The sequence below is a fragment of the Rhipicephalus microplus genome, chromosome 8 (genome assembly GCF_043290135.1).
Source record: "Rhipicephalus microplus isolate Deutch F79 chromosome 8, USDA_Rmic, whole genome shotgun sequence".
Taxonomy (NCBI): domain Eukaryota; kingdom Metazoa; phylum Arthropoda; class Arachnida; order Ixodida; family Ixodidae; genus Rhipicephalus; species Rhipicephalus microplus.
The window spans coordinates 96,500,033-96,523,863 of record NC_134707.1 but is presented as its reverse complement, the minus strand read 5'-3'; the positions used below and the strand labels follow the sequence as shown (position 1 = coordinate 96,523,863).

Sequence of the window (23,831 nt, the reverse complement as noted above, 5' to 3'; positions counted from 1 at the left end):
TCTGAAAGTACCCAAGAAAGAACTACTGATACAACAATAAATGTCATGACGACGCAACACTTTTATGAGCTTCTACAACAAAAAACGAGGCACTCCAAAATCCACTTATACAGGAGCACTAATATATGAGTACAATCAAAATACGGCCGCATTCACAGACTCAGAAGTATTTTTTTATTCGTTCCGCGCGGCAAGCGCTGAATGCCAGGTTATCCGAAAAGAAAGCCAACTTACAACGGCGCATGTTCAAGTAATGCTTGCTTGAAGCATACTAGATTGTTGTCGTGAATGAAATAAGATTCCACGATCTCGCCTCATGCAGTTATTCCGTTATATTGTTGTTCTTTTGCGCAACCTGACTTGACATGCTTTCTGATCTTGGCACATCATTTTATATCTGACGATTACAAGCGGTGTGTAACTGATCAAGACGAATTATCAGTGTACACTTACTTTTTATGTACTCTACTGCGCTTCCCTTTAACAATTGCCATATAACTGTACTACTGGTCTATTTATTTGCATTGTGCATTGCAAGGCCTACACTTGTAGTTGGTTTTGTATTGGAATATCAGTATAACTAGGCATCTCTTGGAGGTACCTAAAAATTTGATACAAACGTAACTAACAATGTTTATTAAGAAACAGACTTGCAAGTTTATGCTTCTAGAGTAGCGTCCCAAACAAGACGTGCAAGTACTCATGCTTAATGTTACTGTTCTTTTACGCAACAATTTTACTGCGCAGTAAATATCATGTCAAATGAAATGTGCGCATTATTATACCTGCAAATATCTATCTGGTAAATATTCGCACACATTTCATGCTTTTGTATATTTTTCTTCCAGAATGAATAGAACAATTCCTTGATAAGGTGAGCCTCTGAAGACACACCTCTGCAGGCACACATTTTCTTTCCGCAATCAGCGCACGTGATATGTCGCAGGAGACCGCCCAAATAATCGTGATTGTAGTGAAGGAAACGGCCGCTACGAAAGACTGTCGACAGCCTTCCAAGGTTCCAGCGGCAAGAGTTTCCTCGACTGTGATAGCAGGCTGCTGCGGCTTTCACCATGTCTACTACGAGCCATCGGTACATGGTGGTCGGTTTTTCCGACGAGTTGAACTGGAGAGAGTTGACTTTCGTGGAACCTATTCCACCAAACAAAATATGTAAAGCGTGCTGCCTGGTAACCAGAGTGACCGCTTTTCTGCCTTGCCTGCACCAAGTGCTACGAACAGTGCCGCCACGACAGCGGGCACTGCTGTCCACTCGATGGTCAACGAGCCCTGGAAGAAGACGTCTTACGGATTCACTTTCCTGTTGTGAACCTGCTCAAAAGAAAGGTAAAATTGGCGGAACAGCGTAAGGTCCCCCCCCCCCCCTGATTTGCAGAGTGCAAAATTATTCTCACGACAAGACGAAATCAGCTCAGCGAGACGAAATCACAAAAATGAAAACTACGCTGATTGACACTTAGACTGTTAGTTTCATTGTTTATTATTAGGATATCAATTATGTGGCCACATTCGGCTGGTTCTTGCTGTCGGCATCACTTCTTGTAGCTCACCGCTGTTATATCCTGTGTATGTATGTATACATATACAGGGCATCCCAATTATTCGCAGCAAGATTTAAAAAAAGATTGGAACGACGTTGCGGGTAGAGCAAAGCTAGTGCAAATCTCCCAGTATACTGAAGTAGCAACTACTAATTTCCTGTTTATGCCTATCAACTAAATTGTTTAAATATTTTTTACTCAGAAATAATCACCTAATTATGATATTGTGAACGAGACAGATGTGCACATTTGGAAATGACGTCTGTCTGTGCTACTTACAACAACATTAGAATTGCGTACTGATATTCTTTTATGAATAAAGGAAGCCCGGAAAATATGAAAAATAAAAGGTTACTGCGCTCCCACCTCTAAAAAAAAAGCAGCGTCCTAATATACCCTTACTGGAAGCAACCGCGTTGCCTCTTTTCTCTTAGCAGAAATCGCGTTTTACACATTAGCAAAGGTACCGGTTGGATGCCAACATGTGTCACAGTTTTTCAGGCATTCCTTCCGTTCGATAGTGCGTCGCTATCACCATTCATATCTCATGGTCAACATTTGGCGGCCGCATCACTGTTCTGATTAGATTTATTACAGCCTGGCGTGTAAGAGAGACAAACGGTTCGATCCGTTTTTTGTTTCCTTCTACTTTTCTTTCGTTGCTACTGGTTATCTCAAAGTGAGCTTGTTTGAGGGCGCGTCTTTCTGATGTGCTCAGAAGTCCAGTCACGTGTTATTTTTTGAATTTCGCAGGCTTTCTTTGATAACAGTAACAAAACGAGAACGCAATTATAGTACGTTGTGTGTTTAGAAAAAGTTTATTCTCTCCTGGGACGCAACAAAGCTAAGGGACAAGCGTCTGTATAACAGGCACAATAGCAAACAAAAGACAAAGCACAACATACATTACACATTTAAACAAGTGTCCAAGTCCGTAGGATGTCCATCGTTCATAGTACTAATAACTATACATACACTACATAAATGCACTAGTCACAATATGGACAATGTACATGATGATATATGTGCAGAATTTACAATACATGGTGAAGATGTTAGAAAATATGTACAACAGGTATCAATCTTCATAAAGGTTACATAACTTACAGCGTTAGAATGAAGTGCATATATAGAAGAGCTCACACCAATATGGGACATACACAAACACATAAAATAGTAAACACATACTGATTACATGCACCAATCAGACATTAACAGGTGACCTGGCTATAGGAACCAGGCCAAGTGGAAGACTAATCGAACGCGTCTGTCAACTACGGACAGAAAGCGGCACGACCATTGTCGCAGAAATTCTTCCTCCCCAAGGAAGAACAATTCCTCCGACAGAAACGATAAGAGTTCACAGTATAGGCGTTCCAGAATCGGAAAAAGAGCACGACGACGATGACCTGCCGCAACAGCTTCGCACCTATTACGCCATAAACAAAAGGCTCCCGCAGCTATAAGAAGGCGTGCAAAGCGACTACGCGAGCAGCGACCAGATGTTACAAAGCGATTAACACCTAGGCCACGAAAACTAGCGTTAACTGACTTCCAAAACACCTTTGCGATGACACATTGCTTCAGCATATGCTGGTTAGACTTCTGTAACGGGCAGTTAGGACAAGTGGAAGATGGCACCATGCGCCACCTCTCCAATCTGTCCCGTGTTGGGAGTACTCCCCATCCAAGACGCCACATAAAGTCACGGAGGTGACCAGGCAAAAACGATGCCGTTATCGCGCTCCACGAGACATGTCTCGATCGTGCTAGACGGGCTGGAGGAACCAGAGGAAGCAGAAGAGCCGCCGTTGTATATACGATGCGGCTTTCAAGAATGTCCACATCGGGACAAACCTGCTGCGCGTGTCGATAAAATGCTACTGCCGTTGAGTATAATGCAGGCACGTTAAGTGTTTGCGGTGCAGAATTAAGCCGTGCGTCAGGTAGTAAATAGCGTAGTTTGGTGCCCAAGAAATAACAGGCAAGATCACGCGCGGGGCACTGATCACCATGCAACAACCGAAGTAAGAATCGTAGGATAAGCAGCCGGCAGCGAACAGAGACGGATGGGAATGCGAATCCACCGCAGTTTCTCGGTTGCCCAAGAGCTGCTCGGCAAACCAGCTCTGTTCCACCCGACCAGAAAAAAGAGCCAATGAGGAATTGCAACGACCTGGTGATTCGTAATGGGGGCTGTAAGACGTGAGATATGTACCATGCACGGCCGCAAAACACCGTCTGTGCTAAATACCTTCTTTCGAGCATCGGTAAATCATACTCTTGTGCTTCCCGGACGTGTCGTTTTACATCTTCGACTACAGAATTCCACAAGGAGCCTGATATGCCGTAGGAAGTATAATCGAGCCCCAGAATACGAATAGAGTCACTTTTCTGAAGACCGAAAAAGGAACTTAGACATGCGTCTGGGCAACCAATGAATAAATATCGACATTTGGAAAAATTTAAAGCGGCACCTGAAATCATGCCATACGTCGTAAAAAGTCGTAGGCTACGGGATAAACTGTCCTCATTCTTCAAATACAACGTGATGTCATCAGCAAATGCTGTCACTGTCACGGTACCACTACCTGGAAGAGGAAGGCCTCTAACGTAAGGGTCAGCGATTAGCGATTGAAGGAATGGTTCGAGGCTGAGTACAAAAAGTGCAGGGGATAAAGGACACCCCTGGCGAACACCACGGGTAACCGGAAATGGCGCACTCTCTAAACCATCAAGAAACAACGTGCTGCGTATATTTCGGTATGCGTTTCTGAGAAGCTCGACGAAGTTTTGTGAGAAGCCAAATGCTGCCATTACGCTAAATATAAAGCTATGTTCGAGGCGATCGAATGCCTTTTCTTGGTCAAGTGAAACCAAGAGTCCCTGAGCTGATCTTGTTAACGTGTACGCAACTATATCTCGCGTAACAAAGGAAAGACTGTGGATTTCTCTTCCAGGAATAGAGCACGCCTGATGATGACCTATTAAGGAGGGCATCAAGCTTCTCAAACGCCGAGTGATAATTGCCGCGAAAGTTTTATAATCAACGTTGAGGAGCGTTATTGGTCACCACTCCTCTGGGCGAACTGACGATGGGTCATGTTTAGGTATTAAAACAATTCGACCATCGCGAAAGCTATCAGGAAAATCAAAGTTCTCGAAACAGCGGCAAATAACAGAGGTGAAAAGAGCACCAATGTCGTCCCAAAACGTTAAATAAAACTCAACAGGCAACCCATCGGGCCCGGGGGCCGAGCCACGCTTCATGGAAGACAGTGCCTCTTTCACTTCGTCAGCTGACGGACTTGTGCACAGTTGTTCAGCGACTTCAGATGAAATTTGAGGTAGCCTACTTAACATTGTGGCTGTCTCGGTGGTACCGCGATGTGATGACATTGTCGTACGAGCCATGTTGGCAAAGTGAGCTAGGAATATTGATTGATCACGTGTCGGCGGCAACGCAGTGTGTAAGAATCTGGCCGCCGGAGTTCCTAGTCGACTCGACGGGTTGAGAAGCGAGCTTTTCGCAAAGCGTAGAACCTCAGGGTGAGCACATGGATTACGTCTGCAACGCCAAGCAGCCGCCGTCAATGACGAAGCTGCAATGAGTCGTTGAAAACGACCCCTTAAATCTCGCTGCCATGCGCGCATCAAGGGAGTTAGTCGATCAACCCGAAGAGCAATACGCAGCTTTGTGGCAGTGTCCGCTAGTTCTTCGGACGTACGGCGTCTGAGGGCCCGCCCTGCTACTGAGCAGTGTAAACGCCACTGTGTCTTGAGCGCGTCCCACACCTCCGGACCGCATCCCAAGAGAGAGGCCCGCAAGCTTCCAGATAAACTGGAGCGTGTAGGCGCGTCGTGCAGAATGCGTATGTCAAGACGCCAAGGTTTCACTGATGATGAAAAGGGAAAGTGAGCCTCGAGCGTCACTGGTCGGTGGTCTGATATATAAACAGGCGATGATGGTAATGTTACTACATCAGAGTGCGATACGTAAGAAGCTAGCGCGCTCGGCACATAGAAACAATTCAAACGACTAGACGACGTGCTACGCCGCCAAGTCCAGGCATACTGTGGTCCATGCACTAGTCTGTACGTATCTATCAAAGCGAAATGTGTCACTAGGCGACGTAGCTCTCGCGCGTTCCAATCAGAGCGACCGCATCCTGGACCTTGCACGTCAGCTCGCGTGTCTAATACAAAATTAAAGTCTCCAGTGAGTATAACATGACGACCGTCTAGAAAATACACGTCCAGGTCACGTAAAAAATCGTTAGACATCGCTGCTTGAGCTGGCCCATAAATACACAAAACACGCAGCTTGAAGGATGATAGGATGCAGTCAAAAGCCAATACCCGTCCAAACGCGTCATAGAAAACATGATGATTTCGCAGAAGAGCGCGGTTAAAAATAATAATTCCAACCCCAGAGAAGCGAGATGTCGCGAAGGAAAAATAACAGTCTAAATTAAATGCGCGTTTGAATGCACGAACGTGGCCAATGGTGAAAAAATTTGTTTCTTGTAAACACAGAATATCACAATGTTCTGCGCGGGCTATGCTGATAACCTCGGCTTGCTTTACTGGGTTACGGAACCCTTGAACATTTAAAGAAAGAATTTTCAGGGTGTCAGCCATATTGAAAAAAGATGTGTGACTGACCTGGTCGTGTTTTTCGATTCGGTATACCCCGGGGATTTGTCCGGGGGAACTGGAGTACGTACACTACACAGCACCATTCGACCCTCTAGAAGAGGGTCGAGGTTTCTTCGGTTGCTGGAATTCGGAGCGGCTGTCGTGCGTGCCGTCCGAGCTGGTGCCAGACTTGTGAGCACGCTTGACCTCTCGCGGGGCTTGCATTTCCACGTCACAACTGTCTGGGCTAGAAGGGAGTCCGATGCTACTGTCGACTTCGAGGCTGAAGCTGCTGTCTGACGAATCAGATGGTTATAGGGCTGCAGCGTTAACGTTGTCGCCGCCTCCAACGAACTTGATCACGGATTGCTTGTCGAGACGCGTCAGTAAAGAACTCCCATGGCATCTTGCTACTTGTTCAAGGGAGTCACGAGCCTGGTTTTCGGAATGATCCAAAGGGCTTTGCTCATTAGGTTTTAATTCTGTTCCAGGCGAGACACCAGCGCCCGTAGATCTCGCAACGTCAGCTTCTTCTGGGCACTCAGCTGCTAGGTTTAACGATGATTCCGGTGCCTCGGTGCCTACCAGCGCTTCTTTCTCGGCTTGCGCCGACGTCGAACATGGCACGACATGTTTGTCTGAGACAGACGCGAGGTCAATCGCGGTGGCTGTTTCTATTGCTGAGATTTGCAGACGTGGCGCGCTCGGGTTGGCCAAGCTGCACACTTCCTAATCTTTTAATGGAGCTCTCAGAATCGGATTCTGGCGTTCTTCTAATACAGCTTCGGGTTCTCGTTCATCTGTTGCCGTTGGTGACACAGACGGTAGGGCAGGAAAGGTCCCCGAAGTAGCATCAGAATATGAACGACGCACAGGGCAGACGGCGGTAGGGTGGTTATCTCCACAACGTCGGCAGGGGCGGTCGCAACCTTCGCTTTCGTGTCCATGCACACCACAGCGACCACAGAATGGTGCTGTGCACTGTGCTCGATAATGACCACTAGAGCCACACCGACGACAAACACGTTGCAGACCACGGTAGTCGAAGGTGACTCGATGACCAGAAACGCGAACATAGTTGGGGACGCGATTTGTGGGACTCATTTCCATCCGGACATAGCGTGTGCCTGTGAGAACTCCGCGTCTTGCGCTCATGACGCCAGTGGTCACAGTCAATACCTTGCCGTATGGGGACAAAGCCTGGACGAGTACCTCGTTGGAGACGAAGGCTGGTAAAAACAGGCAGGTGACGTTAGTTACCTGCGGGCCGACGAGAACGACAGGGATACGCTCGCCACCGATGGTCAGGTAGCCAGCGTCGACGATGAGAGTCATGGAAGCCATGCTCTTGACAGTTACTTGGAAGTTCATGCCTCCCATGTGCTGAACGCAGTGTACCTCTGAGAGGCCAACTATTGAGGCCGTCGCGTCGACGACGGTCTCCGGACTAGTCCCCGCAGGGACGGCAACGTCGAAGGCCTGCGCCTTCGAAGGCGTCCATGACGTCGATGGCGCCATGGCTAGATGAGGAGGACGTCCCTGACGTGGAACACGCAGGGACGTCAACAGGATCACTTCCTCTTCGTCCTCCTCTTCCTTTGCGCGTTATAAATGTGTCACATATTGAGCCTGCTCAATACGTTGTTGAAAGTAGCACAGACAAATGTCAGTTCAAAATGCGCACATCTGCCGATTTGACGTTTTCGTAATTAGGCGACTACTGTTTAAGTAAAATATGCTTGTAACGCAATAATATTTGTAAATAAGCAAAACTATATTAACGGCTATACTACACTACACAGTGAACATTATGCTTTGGCAATGCTTCGCGTAAAGCTGTTCTTTTTTTTAATCTTGCTACGTGATATTTGGGACGCCCGGTATACAGAAAAGACACAAATAAAAGTAAGTATCTCCGCCAGACCTGTGGCACGTACCCGCGGGCTGGTATGTGCCACAGATAAGCAGGTATGTAACACAGGGTATTGAGAGTTTGTGTCCATACCCACGAATAGCGAGAACAGGAATTTAGCAATTTTAACGCAAGAGCACAAAGAAAAACGCTTGCATCGGCAGCGTAGACCGGACGAATGCAAAAAAGAAATATAGGGGCCACAGCTAGAATCAAATCCAAGCATTCTTTGTTTAAAACAAGTACCCTACCACAGAGCTATGTCAGGTCTTGGTACAGCTTCAAAAATACACTAATAAGGTTTAATTATTGTGAAAGGTCAAGTGTGGTTGCAGTAATCACTCTTCTATTTTATAAGCATTGTGTATGCACTCCATGCCCAGCTGCAATGGTCTAGTGTCTGAGGTACTCTGCTTCTGACCCGAAGGTCACGGGATCGAATCCCCGCTGCGGCGGATGCATTATTGATGCAGGCGAAACTTCTGCAGGCCCTTGTGCTTAGATTTGGGTGAACGTTAAAGAACCTCAAGTGCTTAAAATTTCTTGAGCCCTTCACTACGGTATCTGCGATAATCGTATGCTGGTTTAGAAGCGCACGTTAAAATCCACATATTAATCAATTACTCTAAGGAACAGCCATCTCGTTGGGGTAATGCCAACTGTACTTAAGTGTCAATCACTGATATTTATGTAGCAAAGCCTGCAGGGCTGCCATCCTCGCGAGCATAAGTGCTACAAATCAGCTTACCGTTTCTCGTGTGGCTAATACTGATTTCCTTCTGGCATAGTTGTGCAAGTGATAACTGTTTATATTAACATACGCGACTGTTGAACATATGAAAGGGGGTAAAATATATGCGCTTATATTAGCGTCATTTGGTAGGGTGTTTCTAAAAACAAAAGAATTACAACACGGTAAGGTTCCCTCCGGATGCCTTGCTTAACGTCAATTCCCAAAGTTCACGGGTGAGCTCTGTTAAGGTGAACACGGCTCAACGTAGCATTGCTCTGCGGAGCGCCAGTGGATCTGGAGTGGCCGCGCATCGAATCCAAGTGGCGTAGGTGCACACGAGTGTGCCGCTCCTGCTGTTCTATATAATGAAAAGCGAAAGTGGCGCTTGTCTTCTACAGAATGCATCGCATGAGTGCACAGAATGGTGCACTCATGCGATGTAGCCGATGACGTTAAGCAGCTCCAGTGTGTTCTTGTGCGCATGCACCACTACACTTCAACGCGCGCCCGCGCCAGCACACTGGCGCTGCGCGGAGTGCGGCCACGCGCTCACGTGTTTACCCTAATAGAGCTCACGGCTGTACGTGTGATCTATCGATTGTCTGTAGAAGCTCAAAGCACTTTGAGAGAGTGGGGCGCACAGATGGTCTTATGCTGTATTATGTTGCCAATGTCAATTCGCCTAACACACCATGCGTTTCAGATTGGGCAGCTTTAGTTTATCGTACTTAAGGACTTCTTGTACGCAAACGCAAAAAGTTTACGTACGGACCTGCACGTCATCTGAAATGTTTTAGCTACACGTACGCGATGCGCGGTGAGAGCAACCAAGTAGCTCTATGTGCTGCGAATCTTTTACTGATGGTTGGTGTGCTTCGGCTGCCAGGGCCGAGTGCCTTCTTAGATATTTATTTTAAAGCCAGTCTTCTTGGCAATTAAAATTTCTTCGAGCGACTGGTCTTCTTCCGAGCACTGCTCTTCTGTTTCGGCACTAGCAGGCGCCACCAATGGAAAAAAAATATTTGTACAGAACAGTCTAGTACACATTGCGCGTTGCACACTAAATGGAAACCACCAAGAGACCTGCCATCAAAGGTACGTCGCTCAGCGTGTTGCGCGAGCAGCAAGTCTATGCGGTCGCAAACAGCGTGAGTGCTGAACTCTTTTTAGAACGACACTGTCATTTTGAGGAAGTATATACGTGTCCGCCGCACATTGTTCCCAATGTTTTCCTCGAAATGGTTGCATTCCCTTACATCGCGTAGCAGGTCTAAATTGTCGCTCTTCGAAAAGTGAAGGCGTGTGGCTGGTCCAGTGTTACTGTCGCCGTGTTTCTATATAAGCTCTCTGCGCACGTTCGACACGCTGTGTTGTTCGAGCGCCCAGGCAAAGCTGTCAACATGCGCAATAAACGCAGGAAAAAAATATAACGTCTCGTACAGCCATTAGCATCTTTAACTCGAACGCTTCGACACGTGGCGTCGGCTTGCTTGGACTGTTGTCAGCGCTGCCAAGCGTTGCAAATGATATGCCTGCTGCAGTTAGATAGATGAAGGATGGCTAACTGTTATCACCTATGCCTACGCTTCCGCCCTCTTCGTACACTAAACAGCGCACACAACAGAGGCGTCACGTTGGGGAGGAGCTTCCAGGTGACCCTCATTCTGTTGCATGCGTAATCATGCGAAGGACAAACTTTGAAGCCGGATGTCTCGGAGCACAGACAAACTAAAAAAATCTTCCAACTGAAAGTGTATACCAACACCACGCTTATATATTGTTTTAATATAAACATGCCAGCTTACCGCAGCCAGTAAGAGTAAATAATAAATTTTAGTTCATTGGGCTGCGGAGGTGATAATTAACATCTAACTTTCTGTCCCCCTGAACGCCTTAGTTATTTGCACAAGTGGTTCTCACCTAGTTTGGAGCGCCTAATAAAAATTGGTATATATATATACAGTTATATCATAATATACATCATTATTATGCCTTGAAAAAAAACGGGGCTCCCGTCGAAATGTCGGCAGAATAAACAGTTGCTATGTGAAAGCGCATCTACTTTCATATCGGGCACGGCACTGCTTCCGCCATGCGCTGCTCACAAATGATCTTCTTCCAGGTTAGTTACTTGAACCATGCCGTGTGTTACAAAACGAGCAGTTACTGCCTTGTTGCGCTGTCGTGGCCATCAGAGTTGTCTTGCGTTAAAAAACATATCTTGGATTGTTCATTATGCATATTGACGCGTGTCTACATGTGGACGATAACGATGATGGGGCATTTAGTGGGCACGAGGTAGTGGGCCTCTAGCTTCTCTCGAGGCTGAAGAAGACGATCTTGTGACTGAGCTGTTCAGGACACGCTGCCTTTCATCGTCCCAAGGTGTATCTGTGTTTTATTCGCGTTGTACCGCGACACTGGTGGAGGCGCTGGGCCGCAACCCTGTCTGATGCTCCACACGCCCGCTGGGAGCCGCTCATCGAGTCCAAACGCACTGTCACCTGTAGAAACACCGGTGCATCGCTCCAGTCGACGGTTGCGAGGGCTCGCGCCATAGCTGACTCACTCGCCGGAACCTGCTAGGCAGCGCACAGCTCAACCAATGGCCAACGCAAGCCCGCAACAGGTGCCCCAAGGCAGCTTTCCGACGCACCCATCTCAGGTGACCCTCTTTCAACCCCTTGTTCCCGATCGCTTTAGTGGCAGTGCCCATGAAGACGTTCACGACTGGCTTGACCACTACGAGCGTGTTGCCAAGGTAAATCATTGGTCGGAACAGGAAAAGCTTTGGCGCGCCTATTTCTACCTTGACGACGGTGCTCGTACTTGGTATGAGAATAGAGAAGGCAATCTGTCAGCTTGGCCCGACTTTCGAGAGAAGTTCGTCGATACCTTCGCCAATATCGATAGAAGGGACCGCGCGCAGCAGTTATTGGAGCTACGGGTTCAAAAACCCAACGAAACCGTTGCAATGTTTGCCGAGGACATGACTCGTCTCTTCCAACGAGCTAACCCGCACATGACGGAAGATAAAAAGTTGAGTTACCTCATGTGCGGTGTCAAGGAGCAGCTTTTTGCCGGGCTACTGCGCAACCCTCCGACTACCGTGGTTGACTTCATTAAGGAGGCTACGGCTATTGAGCGGGCCCTTCATCAACGCTGCAGGCAATATGACCGCATGTCCTGCAATGTCCCAATCAATGCTACCGCCATGACGTCTGAGAGTCAGAGCTGCTTGCGAGACTTGATTAGGGAGATAGTTCGCGAGGAACTGCAGCAGTTGCGGAATCCTGTTGCTGAAAATCCCATCGCATCGATCGCTGAAGTCGTACGCGATGAAATCCACCAAGCGTTGTCTACGGCTAGTCCTGATGCTCAGCAGCGTCCTATGAGCTACGCTGCCGCTCTCCGACGTCCACCACCAGCTATGCCGACGCTGTACCACCAGGTGCCGATGGCCCCTTCGTATCCGCCGCAAGAGCAGACACTGCATCAAACACCTACGCTACAGCCACACAACCAGCCATCCACAGCCACCCCATGGGCATCGACGCGTCCACCGACCCGGAAAACAGATGCATGGCGCACCGTGGACAGGCGTCCACTATGCTTTCACTGCGGAGGTGCAGGACATATTGCCCGTCATTGCTGGCATCGAGGTGATTCATTCCGTCCTCAACGACCTTGGTTTGACGGTCGACGTGCCAACGACGAATACACTCCGCGCCGTGACGACACCTCTTTCTATGGAGCCCGTTATCACTTTGAGGACGGCTCTACCACTGCAGAGAAGGCAATGCCTGCTCAGCCTCCTGGTCCGAGACGTCAGTCCCGCTCTCCGTCCCCCGCACGTTCGCCTTTGTCGCACCACCGCACCTATGCGAACCTTAATACAAGAAGGTCACCTAGCCCGCGCCGGGGAAACTGAGAGCGGCGACCTCCGGGGGCAAGGTTGCAGGCCATAAAGATAACGACAAGAAGCCCCCACAGCACGACGCCATACAGCCGATAAGCCGTGAAAACGATGAAATTGTGACTGCTGACCTTAGTGTTCTTCTCGACGGCCAGAAAGTGACATCTTTAGTCGACACTGGTGCCGACTTCTCCATTATCAGTCAGGACCTCGCCGACAGCCTCAGAAAAGTGAAGACGCCGTGGACGGGCCCTCATATAAGAACAGCAGGAGGCCAGTTATTGATGCCTTCGGGAAGATGTACCGCAAGAATTGACATCGGAGCTTCTCCTTTTACGGCGTCGTTCGTCGTTATCGCCGCATGCTGCAGAGACGTAATTCTCGGCATGGACTTTTTACGGGAATATGGTGCCGTCATCAACATACCAGAGAGCTTGATTACGTTTTGCAACAGTTCGGGCTTACCCGATTCCCCAGAGGCGCGACCAAACCAACTGCGTCTTACCGATGACGATGTGGTTCTCCCTCCGAGGTCATGCACGCTTGTTTCTGTGGCCGCCGCTGCTCAGTTTGACGCCGAAGGAGTTGCGGACCGAATAAGCTCGCTGCTCTTCACCCACGGTATTTCTGTCGCACGAGGTATCGTCAGAGTTGCTGCTGTACGCACGGACTTGCTGCTGACCAATTTTAGTGCTGAGCGCCGGCATCTTCCTAAAGGCACGGCTGTCGCTTACTTCGACGATGTCATAGATGCCAAAGGCTGCTTGGCGGTAGTCGACGAGTCGCTAAATCTTGATTCAGCGCCTGTTCTGGACGTTAGCATTACTTTGCCAAAAGACGACCGACGCAGACTCCTTGAGTTACTGGCCAAATTTCAAGACTGCTTTTCGACAACATCAAGAGTTGGCCGCACGCCTCTAACCAGGCATCGAATAATTACCGAGGAAACGGCGAGACCTATTCACCAGAACCCTTATCGCGTGGCTCCAAAAGAACGTGAAGCGATACAACAGCAGGTAGACAGAATGCTTGAAGATGACGTCATTCAGCCTTCACAGAGCCCCTGGGCGTCGCCTGTAGTCCTCGTTAAGAAAAAGGACGGCAGCCTGCGCTTCTGTGTGGATTACCGGAAGCTAAATCAGGTGACCAAGAAAGACGTATATCCACTACCACGTATAGACGACTCTCTCGACAGACTTCGACATGCTCGATACTTCTCTTCAATGGACTTGCGGAGTGGATATTGGCAAATCGAGGTGGACCCGAGAGACCGCGAGAAGACCGCTTTTGTGACACCAGATGGGTTATATGAATTTAAGGTCTTGCCATTCGGTTTGTGCTCAGCCCCTGCTACCTTTCAAAGACTCATGGATAGCGTGCTTTCTGGGTTGAAGTGGAAAACATGCTTAGTATATCTGGACGACGTCATAGTATTTTCCGCGACGTTTGACGAGCACCTTGAAAGACTTGAGGTGGTCTTACGAGCCATACAGTCCGCGGGCCTGACGTTGAAGCCTGAGAAGTGCCACTTTTGCTACGAAGAGCTGCGATTTCTTGGTCATGTCGTCAGTCATGCTGGTATTCGTCCCGATCCTGAAAAAATTGCAGCCGTAGAACAGTTCCCTATGCCGACCGATAAAAAGGCTGTCAGACGCTTTCTCGGCCTCTGCGCGTATTATCGACGATTTATCGCAGACTTCGCACGCATAGCATCACCACTAACTCGCCTAACAAGGGAAGACGTCACCTTTGAGTGGAATAACGAAGAGGAAGCTGCTTTTAACGATCTTCGCCAGCGACTACAAACACCCCCAGTCCTTGCCCACTTCGACGAGAGAGCCCCTACGGTGCTTCACACCGATGCTAGCAATGTCGGTCTGGGAGCTGTGCTTGTGCAGCAGCAAGATGGCGCAGAAAGGGTAATCGCTTACGCAAGCAGAACGTTAACACGTGCTGAGGCTAATTACTCCACGACTGAGAAGGAGTGTCTCGCCGTGGTATGGGCGGTTACAAAATTTCGTCCGTATTTATATGGCCGCCCCTTCAAAGTAATTAGCGACCACCACTCACTGTGTTGGTTAACTAATCTTAAAGACCCTACCGGCCGATTAGCGCGTTGGAGTCTCAGGCTGCAGGAATTCGACATGACAGTCGTACATAAGTCAGGGAAGCGACATATGGACGCCGACTGTTTGTCCCGTTCACCCATTGAGTCGGCAACCCTACCCGAGGAGGAGGAAACATCATTTCTCGGTGTCCTCGACACGACCACCATTGCGCAGCAACAACGAGACGACGCTGAGTTGCTTGGCTTAATTACCTACTTGGATGGCAGATCTCGGAAGGCGCCAAGAGTTTTCGCAAGAGCGTTGTCATCATTTTGTTTACGTGGCGGAGTACTCCATAAAAGAAATTTTTCGTCGACGGGATCTGCCTATCTGCTCGTCATCCCAGCAGCCCTTCGCACCGAAGTACTGAAAGCATGCCACAACGAGATTACCTCTGGCCACTTGGGTTACACAAGAACGTTAGCCAGGGTACAGCAAAGGTATTACTGGCCAAGATTAACCACAGTCGTGAAGCACCACATCCGTACCTGTCTCGACTGCCAGCGACGCAAGTCACCGCCAACTAAACCAGCTGGCCTCCTGCAACCCGTACAGGTCCCAATGACTCCATTCCACCAGATCGGCATGGACATTTTGGGCCCACTCCCTACTTCTACTGCAGGCAACCGATGGGTTATCGTCGCGACGGATTATTTGACCCGTTATGCCGAGACAAAGGCTATCCAGAGAGGTACAGCAGCGGAGGTGGCAAGATTTTTTATCGAGAATATTGTACTGAGGCATGGTGCACCAACCGTCGTAATCACAGACAGAGGAACCGCATTTACAGCAGCTCTTTTGGACCATGTTTTGATGCTGAGTGGAACAACGCATCGTAAGACCACCGCATACCACCCACAAACAAACGGGCTGACAGAGCGTCTAAACAAAACCATTGAAGACATGCTTTCGATGTACGTTGACGTCGAACACAAAAACTGGGATACAATCTTGCCTTACATAACGTTTGCATACAACACGGCCAAGCAAGAAACGACCCGCATGACACCTTTCAGCCTCGTTCATGGACGGGAAGTACGAACCATGTTAGATGCAATGTTACCGCACGAAGGCGACGACATCGTCCCGGACGCCGCCACGTTTACGGAACGCGCAGAAGAAGCTAGGCAACTTGCACGTTTACGGATCAGCCAGCAGCAAGACTACGATGCAGGCCGCTACAATGCTCACCGCAGAACAGTCGTCTACCAAACTGGCGACAAAGTATGGGTTTGGACGCCCATACGAAAACGAGGACTTTCTGAAAAACTTTTAAGAAGATACTTTGGACCGTACCTAGTTGTGCGACGACTGAGCGATGTCACTTACGAAGTTGTTCCCGACTGTTCGTATAGTACAAGGCGTCGCCAGCATCATCCTGAACTCGTTCACGTAGTCCGCATGAAACCCTACGTCAGCGAGTGATTGCATGATACTTTAATTTAGAAAAAAAACTGCATTACAGACTGCGCATCGGGGCGATGCTCTTTGGGAGGGAGGCAAATGACGCGTGTCTACATGTGGACGATAACGATGATGGGGCATTTAGTGGGCACGAGGTAGTGGGCCTCTAGCTTCTCTCGAGGCTGAAGAAGACGATCTTGTGACTGAGCTGTTCAGGACACGCTGCCTTTCATCGTCCCAAGGTGTATCTGTGTTTTATTCGCGTTGTACCGCGACAATATCTTCTTCCCTTCTTCACTTGCTGCTCTTGCTGGCGGGCGATGTTGAATCGAACCCCGGCCCGATGAGTAAGGCAGAGGGTGTTGCCTTCAAATCGGCTTTGGGGGCAATTGAGAAACTGCGTACTGAACTGAAGTCTAATTTGCTTGAACCTCAGGGTATTAAAGCGGAACAAGCAACTACTAATAGAAAAATCCAGAATCTTATAGCGAAAGTAACTGCTCTTGAAACCGGTGCAATCGATCCAGCTTTCCCTGAAGTAGTTCCTTCTCAAAATGCCTTGCATGATATCTCAAGTCAGCAACAACAAATAACTTCCAGATGCGACGATGCAGAAAACAGATTAAGACGTTCCAACGTGATATTTTTCGGTTTAGAGGACGACGAAAAAGAAAATTGGGCAGCGTCTGAAGAAAAGGTCATCAAATTCTGCGCAGAAAAACTCGAACTCGAACTTGCCACTACAAGTGTGCAGTATGAACGTGTACACCGCCTGGGCAAGTTTTCCATTGAAAAAAAAACGGCCCATTATAGCAAAATTATCTTCATTCAGGGACAAACAGAGCATCTTGTCTGCAGCTCGTAAGCTTAAGGGAACAACTTTTTCTATTGGGGAAAACTTTGCGCCATCAACACGTGTGAAGAAAGTTGGTCGCTTTTGCCAGATCATTCGACAAGCCGGACAAGTTGGTTCTACACAAGCTTCACTTGGGTAAGTAGGTATATGTGTATGATGCCGTTAATGACACAGTTGCTCAATCTTCCAGATAGCTAGATGTAAGCTTAAACTCGCACGCGCCGCATCTCGTGCCCCAAGCAGCCTTTCCACTCTCGGTCGCGTACACGAACATCCGAAGCTTGTTACACAAACGTGACACGTTTTATTCTTTTCTTGATGATAGCGATTCAGATATAGTAGTACTATTGGAGACGTGGTTGAATCCAGATATAAGAGATAACGAAGTACTACCTCACAATGACCTTTACAAAATTTATAGGAACGACCGCGTAAATAGGCAGGCGCGGTGGCGGCGTACTCCTTGCTATTAAGAAAACGCTTCATTCGCATTGGATTGATTCGATATCTTCCATCGAAATTGAATGGGCAGTTTTGTCTATGTCATCTAGTGTGGTATTAATTGGGGCTTGTTACCGTGCACCAGATTATGATCATTCTTTTTTGGGGGACTTGCGTGATAGCATCTCTCATGCCATTCAGTCATGCCCATCTAACCATGTATATCTTCTTGGCGACTTTAATTTTCCTCTTATCGACTGGGAACACACGTCATCCTCATGTCAAGCGTCTCTAGAACTAATAAATCTAACGTTAGATTTCAACTTGTTCCAAGTTGCCAAGGAACCCACCCGTGCTTCCAATATCCTGGACTTGGTATTCACCACTGCTCCTGACACAATACTTTCAATTTCAAATGTGAGCGGTTTTAGTGACCATAACCTCCTCCAACTTAATTTAAGCATCCCGAAGCCCGTATCTGGAAAAACAACAAAACGAATTCGCGATTACAATAGAGGAATTTACGCTGCCATTAACACAGAACTAGAACAATTTTTTTTAAAAGTTACTACCTACTTTCATTTGTCGATCCGTAAATGAAAACTGGGTACTCTACAGAGATAAATTAACAGCGCTAGTCGATCAGAATGTTTCCTTGGTGTCCATAACCAACGATAAATTAAGCCCCTGGCTCAGCAAGTCCCTTAGCAAACTGCGAAACAAGAAGAAACGGTTGTACAACAGGGCTAAACGCTTGCGCACTGATGGGGCATGGCAGGCATACAAACACTGTTTGAAAACCTACTGCTCAGCAATAACCTCAGCTAAAGATAAATATTATTCGCAAGACCTACCTTCCCAGCTTAAGTCTAATTCCAAAAAATTTTGGCGAACTATATCTCCGGTCAGAGATACTAACACAATTACTTTACATGGAACTGACAAAATACCTATTCCTATCGCCGATTGCCCCTCTGTTTTCAACAGGTCCTTCGCATCTGTTTTCACTCAGGAAGATTCTTCCAATATGCCTACTTTTCCTAAACTTGACGCCGCCTATATGAAACCCATTACTGTCACTGTTGGAGGCATTGGATCACTCATTAACAACCTAAAATTATCCACATCAGCCGGTATTGACAACATTGATTCGAAGATATTAAAGAACACCCTCCCCATATCAAGCAAAATATTATGCCAAATTTTTGACCAATCTCTAACATCTGGCATGCTACCGGACGACTGGTTAATAGGAAAGATAAAACTAATTCACAAAACTGGAGATGTTCACTCGCCTGACAACTATCGACCCATATCTTTAACTTGCATATGCTGCAAAATGCTTGAGCACATAATCAGTTCACACGTGTACAATCACCTTGAGACGACAATTTTTTCTTTCCTAATCAGCATGGTTTTAGAAAACAATTTTCGTGTGACACACAACTCTTTGAATTCACCACCGATTTACACTCAAACATGAACAGCAACCTTCAAACGGACTGTATCTTTCTTGACTTTTCTAAAGCCTTTGATCGTGTGCCCCATTGCCGACTAATCTCTAAGCTATCTGCTCTACGACTTGATTCTTTAACATTAACCTGGAATCGAAACTTCATTTCTTTTCGACAGCAGTTCACTGTCGTTAACAATCTTGCGTCCCCTTTTTCTTCTGTTAGTTCGGGCGTACCGCTAGGCAGCGTCCTTGAACCCCTACTATTTTTAATCTACATTAGTGACTTACCCTCCGAGATTACTTCTTGCATGCGTCTATTTACCGATGATTGTATAATATACCGTTCTATAAACTCCAGTAATGACCACTTAACCATTCAAGCAGATCTCAACCATATTTGTAACTGGTGCGACAAGTGGCTTATAAAACTGAACTTAACAAAATACGAGGTAATGTCTTTCACCCGTAAACACGTAAACTCTGAATTCTCCTATTACTTGAACAATACCATGCTTTCCCATACTTCTTCCTACAAATACCTAGGTGTTCTTCTCACAGAGAATCTTTCATGGGCCGCACATATCGAGTCTACCTGTGCCAAAGCATGACGTTCACTGGGCTACCTACGCCGCAACTTGAGAAATTCCCCTACTAATATGCGAAAACTAGCCTTTCTTACCTTTATTCTGCCAATATTACAATTCGCCTCAGCATTTTGGTCTCCTCATCAAAATTACATGATTATTATGGTAGAAAGGATTCAAAATAAAGGTGCCCGCTTCATATCACGAAACTACGACATCACGTCAAACATAACGCAAATTAAATCAGACCTTCAGCTGCCGTCATTGAATAGCCGTCGCAATATTGCTCTTCTCTGTCTGTTCCAGAAATATATTACCTCTAATAAACGAAAGCGGCTTCAGCTTCAAACACCTCACTCTTTTTCACGCAGATTGCATAATCAGTTCAGCTTCATGCGCATATACGGGTCAACTAATGCATTCAATTCATCACCACTGCCTCGGGCCGTTTGTCTTTGGAATGACCTCCCTGATTGCATAGCCTCCATATCTGATCCCGATACATTTCGCCGTCAGCTACTCACTCTGTTCACCATGTGACCCTGTTTTTGTATTCTGAGTGCATTGCGTAACGGTGATTTATATTCCCCTTGCCTTTTATTTTAAAATGTATCCCTCTGTCGCCATGTTCATATCAACAAGTGCTGTATTCTCTCAAATTTACCTCGCCCTATACAGCCTAAAATGTGATCTCATTTATATATATATATATATATATATATATATATATATATATATATAATTTTTCGTTGTTCTTGCACTGATCCTGCCTGTAAACTGTTCGTTACCTGTCTGTACCATTCCGATTCCTCCCTCCCTTACCCAATGCCCTCTCTGAGGCCTGTAAGGTTTTTTTTTGAATAAAGAATAAAGAATATGTTGTGTCATATGTTGTTATCACGCCGTCACACTACGTTCAGCGCCTACTATGTTCGAGAACCTTCGGGGCTTTAGTAGATCGTTTTGTCTAGATTACGCCCACTTCGGTAGCATCGCAGATTATTCTGGAACCTATGTCGCAGCTAGCGATAACGCTAGAATATTCGATGGCAAGAGTGTAAGTGCCGACACGCTTCGCCGCTTGTCAGTTGATCGACGACCGACGCTCAGTGTGCCGATATCAGTGCCAATGTCTTGCTGTAATCTCAATTTCCTTTTACGTTGCAACCAGCTTGGCTTAATTAACATTGTGATGTTCGACCAACTCCTACTGCCTGCTCCCTTCGCCCCACCACGGTGGTCTAGTGGCTAAAGTACTCGGCTGCTGACCCGCAGGCGCGGGATCGAATCCCAACTGCGGCGGCTGCATTTCCGATGGAGGCGGAAATGTTGTAGGCCCGTGTGCTCAGATTTGTGTGCACGTTAAAGAACCCCAGGTACTCGAAATTTCCGGAGTCCTCCACTACGGCGTCTCTCATAATCATATGATGGTTTTGGGACGTGAAACCCCACATACCAATCACTAAATCCTGCTCCCTTCGTCATCATGACCCCGTGATAATATATATGTATGTATATATATATATATATATATATATATATATATATACTTCCCACGTCAATCTTGACATACTACTGACAATGCTATAGTAGAGATTATACAAGTTTGTCTAACGGTACACACCACTGAAAAGTTGCTCTATCTTTTTTTATCAGGTGAAATGCTGGAACAAAGACCGTGGATGCGATACTGTGTTGCCGGCATCAGAACTCAACAAACACTTTTGCAAAGACTGTGACCACCACTCCACTTCATGTCCGAGATGTTCGATGGTCGTGGGCTGTAATAATGTGTGCGCCCACATGCAGAACGAGTGCCGTGATATTAAGTCTGCGGCGTCCAAGGATCCGCCAACTGATGCAACGGGCGAAAGGGCTCTGATGATGGCTTTGAGTGCAAAGCTCGACACACAAGTAAATGAAATGAAACGAAGCCTAGACCATTTCACACAAGAAAAGAACTCAGAAATTAACCATCTAAATGAGATTTCACAATGCGTGAACACGTTGAAAGAAACACTGCTCGAAATATCAAGCACAAGTGGTAGATTTGACAGCATTGCATCCTGCTCCGAAGCAATGTATCAAACTCTGAATGGTCACAGTGAAAAGTTGTATGAGCTTGCAAGAACAATACGCGATTCACGCGAAACCCTCAAAAAGTTTTTGAAAGGGACCACGCTAAGTCTCGAGGAGATGAAAGAAAATACAGGGGGGAGGCTGAAAGTGGATTTAAGGGAACTCTTCAGAGCTGAGGGAACTGCCCTTATGGAGAGCCACCAAAAACTGTACAGGGGAGCCGCGAAGATCTGTGGCAGCTGTGCTGACAGTATTGCTAAGATATTTGAAGTAAATGACTTTGAAAAACATACGGATCTAGGGAGAACAAATACTGAGAATGTACCATGGCTCTAAGCAGCATCAATGTTAAGGGACACGGGTTCGTCATACCACGAATCGCAGAATTGAAGGAGAGAGCTTTGTCGAGCAGAGGGGTTCGTCACGTGGAGAACAGCAAGTATATCTGTGGCTATCGCCTGTTGCTTGGCGTATAATTCATGAAACGGGGAGAACATGTTTACCTGAATGGATTCATTGAGCTGCACAAAGGAATAATTGACCACATTCTTCAGTGGCCGTTAAAAGGAAAGGTTTGGTTGACCATCAAACACCAAACTCAAAAGAGAGAATGCAGCAAAGAGCATGTGCTCAAAAATTATCTTAAAAGCTATGCAAAGCCTGATAAAGCAGGTAATGATGGAGCATATCTTGATGCTTGTTCATTCAGCATGAACGATCTGCAACGTGATGGATATCCTGTGGACGACTACCCTCGGGTATTGTGGGAGCTCGTTTTGCAAAATGGGGCGAAATAAAACATCCATAGAAACAATTACTTGTGACTATGTACAATATCCTAGTAGGTTAACTTATCGCGCTGTACTTCATACAGATATGAATCAATACCACCATTTTTTTCTATAACACAGCTTTTTTTTACCTGATATGTTGCTCATGAAACCACTTTTATGAGGATGAATATAGCCTGCAATAAAACAGCAACGTATTTTGGTGGCGTCATGATTTGTGGCTATTTTTTAGAGCAAAATCTGTTGTGAGATCAGAGCTCGGGTCTCTCACGGCACCGTAGTTGTCTGCTTCCGCAGGTTTCCGTAACTAATCGCAGAAATTTCGAAAACAAAATACGTAGTACCAATGACAGTGGGGCTCGAACCCGTGTATTCTACCAGCTACCGTGTATTCTACCAGCCAGCTCACTATTCTACCACTAAGCCACGCCGGTGCTTGGAACTTTTCGGCAAAGTTGCCTTAGGCAGGCTTGATGTCGGAAAAGCAATTGCATTATCACGACATATAAAGCGTTTTAAAACGGTGAAAGATCAAGCAGTCGTCGCACAACGCGAGTAACGTAACGAGTGGGTCGTCCAATGCTCCAACCCATTACAAAATCTTGTTTTTCTTAAGCCTATTTCTGTGGCACTTACCCACTTTTGGCCTTAATTCTCATCGTCGTCAGCCACTGCATTTACAATTGGCAAAAAAGCTTTCGCAATAATTTAGCGGACACCACGCTTCTCCGAAAAATGTTGAAAAAAAGCATAGCGACTTCCGGGCTATTACGCTGACTTTTTTTTTATTTTTAATGCCGTAGTCGGCATCATGCAGGTGTGCTTGCAGCCGTTAGCCTAATGAGTGTTTAGAAAAGACTCTGAAAAGCCACTGCTGCAGCTTTCTTTTGCTGTGACTGTGCGGCGCATTGCACATGCCTGGCGGTTTTTTTTAGATGTACCGGGTCCGTATATCTCGCAAAGAGCCTTCGGGTAGTCCTCTGGCCACTAGAGAGCACTTCTTTTCCGGCACGCTGTTTGATCTAGTGTGTAGACAGTGCAAAAACTGCAGAATTATCCTGCTTGAAAGAGCGGTGTACAAGTTAATATCTCTAACGTCTGAAAGCTCAACCTAGTGACGTATCTAGAAGAGTTTTAGATGTGGTTAGATCACACTTCTCATAACTGTTGCATGTGTTAGCACGGCAAGAAGTGATGTATAAAAATACGAAATGTAAAAAAATGAATTTGTAGTAAATCAAATTAGAGTTTAGATCTACGGCTTTCGTTCTAGAAACATGAAATCAGTAAAACACATAGTAGATAAATTTGATACACATTTGTTTTGTTAGAAAAATTGTTTGTGAGAAGC

The 23,831-nt window shown here is 46.7% G+C and overlaps 1 long non-coding RNA gene across 1 annotated transcript; it reads left to right on the top strand.

Moving 5' to 3' along the window:
• The first annotated feature begins 854 nt into the window (after positions 1 to 854).
• LOC142768674 (uncharacterized) lies at positions 855 to 22,691 on the top strand. Its single transcript, XR_012885386.1, has 2 exons — positions 855 to 1,347; positions 21,267 to 22,691. It is a non-coding gene; the product is annotated as an uncharacterized LOC142768674 (long non-coding RNA).
• Positions 22,692 to 23,831: the final 1,140 nt, after the last annotated feature.